Genomic DNA, 2936 nt, shown 5'->3' with positions numbered 1-2936 from the left:
TACCTCTACTTCTTCTACTTCTAGTTCTACTATTTCTTATTGGGAACCTACCACGTGGCACCTTCTTGCTCGACCACGTGGCAGCTCCCCAGCATGATGTTCACGCCTACTTCCATTGTGTCACCACCTTTCGCACCACCGTGACGTCAAATCGAGCAACCCAACGTGATGTTCACACCTACCTCCACTGTGTCTACCACTGTGACATCAAATCAAGCAACATCCTCCTCGACCACCACATGCAAGCATGCGTCTCCGACTTCAGTCTCTCTCGCCTCGTGATGGTGGATGCCACCCACATCTCCACATGCACGAGAGCACGTTGGGATACCTCGACCCCGAGTACTTTCGCAAAGTACCAGCTCACCGACAAGAGCGACATGTACAACCTTTATCCAAACAAGCTCCGTCCCCAACATGATGCTAGCCTCAACTGACGACCAAGGCTTCTTCAACCATCACACTACTGCAATCATTACCAACACCTCCTCCTACAACGCATACTCCAGCCCAATGCAATAAACGGCACCAACGTCGACTAGGGTTTAATGCACAGCTCCAAGGGCGTTAATGCCTCTCCAGCAGCAATAAGTAAAGCCTATGGCTTTTAGGTTTATAACTAGCAACGCAAGTTCGTGCCCCCCTTTTGATTACATCCATGTAGCAAAGGTACCCTCTCCATGCTACCCCCAAGATTACTTTCTTTAAAAATATATATATATACCCTAAGGTCGAAGAAGCAATGCTATTCATACCCTAATAAACATTACGAGGTGTTTCATACGTAAACAAAACATGTATGAAGATTGATGGGAATATCAATTGTGGAAAAACCCTAACCTCAACTGTTACACCCACCATAAGAGGTCAACTTCGAGCAATTTCCTCCTAGCCGCCGCCGCCTTCGATTCTTTCACTACTCTTTGTACATTACATTAGCTCACATTTTTCTCATTTGACCATACAATTAATGACACCAAATTATAAAAGGGTATTTTTTTGGTGGCGAGCATTTTTGAGCGAGCGCTTTTTGGTGTTTACGCTAGCGGTTCTCTCTCTACACTTCCTTCCCTCTATCAACTCTCTATGGTCTCGCACATTATGACTCATGGTGACAGTAGAGGAGAGGAGTGGATGGATACAAGAGCACTATACACATTGCAACTCATTTACAACTATCAATCCATATCAAGTTATAACTACCATTGCAACTCGTTTACAAAGTCACCATATTATGATCTTAAACTTTCATTTTATATTCCCTAGCAAACTTACAAGGCCACAACATTACATGGCAAACACCTACGACATGACACGATCATTTGTACTTCTTTACAAAGATACTATATAAAAGCATTTTGAGCCTCAACTATTATCTTCGCCTTTTCCGTCTACCCTAGCTTGCGAATGAAGGTGGAAACTTCAGCTCTTAGAGGATCCTCCTTTGCCTCTTCAATGATGCCGAAAGCTCTCCACATCCTAATGGCTAAAGTTGCTTTCACCTCTAGCATATTCTTGTCTGCAAGGTCTATCGCTTGGTATGTTTTTAGTTTCTTGTAGACCTCATTTACTTCAGACGTTGTTGTCCATGCCTCCAAAACAGCATCTGATCTGGGTTCCTTTTCTTTGAGTTGCATGAAAGATTAAAGAGCTTTACTTAAGATGGTTGCAAACGTTGTAGTATTAGAGGGATTACCAGATGAAGCCATAACCATAGAGTTCACATGGACTCTTTTGCAATATGAAGATATAAGGGGAGAGTGGTATGGGATGTGTCTAGACGAAGAGTGTCTAGAAATGAAGTCACCATATTATGATCTTAAACTGCCATTTTATATTCCCTAGCAAACTTACAAGGCCACAACATTACATGGCAAACACCTATGACATAACATGATCATTTGTACTTCTTTACAAAGATACCATATAAAAGCATTTTGGGCCTCAACTATTATCTTCGCCTTTTCTGTCTACCCTAGCAGCTTGCGAATGAAGGTGGGAACTTCAGCTCTTAGCGAATCCTCCTTTACCTCTTCAATGAAGCCGAAAGCTCTCCACATACCAATGACTAAAGCTGCTTTCACCTCTAGCAGGTTCTTGTTTGCAAGGTCTACTGCTTGGCATATTTTTAGCTTCTTATAGAGCTCATTTACTTCAGACATTGTTGTCCATGCCTCTAAAAAAAATGGCATTCGATCTGGGTTCCTTTTCTTTGAGTCGCATGAAAGATTGAAGAGCTTTACTTAAGATGGTTGCAAACGTTGTAGTATTAGAGGGATTACTAGATGAGTTCACAAGGACTCTTTTGCAATATGAAGATATAAGGGGAGAGTGGTATGGGATGTGTCTAGAAGAAGAGTGTTTAGAAGAACATGAAAATCTATACTATTTTTATAACTTCAAAAGGAATAACATTTTACTTTTTTGAGCACCAGAATTCTTATTTTAAGCATAAGAAAAAATACTTTAATCACAATTGTTATTGTTTTTATGTCTCCATCATACTCTCTCTCTCTCTCTCTCTCTCTCTCTCTCTCTCTCGTGTTTTTGAGATCTCACTCCAATTACATCATCTCTCTCAAAAGTCTAAGCCATGAAATAAGCAAAAAACATGGCCATTGTCATAATAAGAGTGAACACCAATAATGTCTAAAACTAATATATTTCAAACATTACGAGCTATTAAAATACATCAGTACGGACATCGGACTCCTTGGTGGAAGAAGGGAGGTGATATGGGGTATGGACCTCTACCAAATAGTGTAAGTGTGGGTGGAAAAAGTGGCCTTGCAAAATCAGGCTGTGGTGCCCATGAGGGAACTACAAATGAAGCTACAGGGAATGCATGTGGCAAGACATGTTGATATTGGGGCTCCATTGGAACACCAAGTGACCATGACGAAGCACTAAACTATGTGGCTCATGGGTACTTGGAG

This window comes from Cibotium barometz, chromosome 2, assembly GCF_041138505.1.
Source record: "Cibotium barometz isolate CiBa-2024 chromosome 2, ASM4113850v1, whole genome shotgun sequence".
Classification (NCBI taxonomy): domain Eukaryota; kingdom Viridiplantae; phylum Streptophyta; class Polypodiopsida; order Cyatheales; family Cibotiaceae; genus Cibotium; species Cibotium barometz.
Note: the sequence above shows the minus strand (reverse complement) of the source record.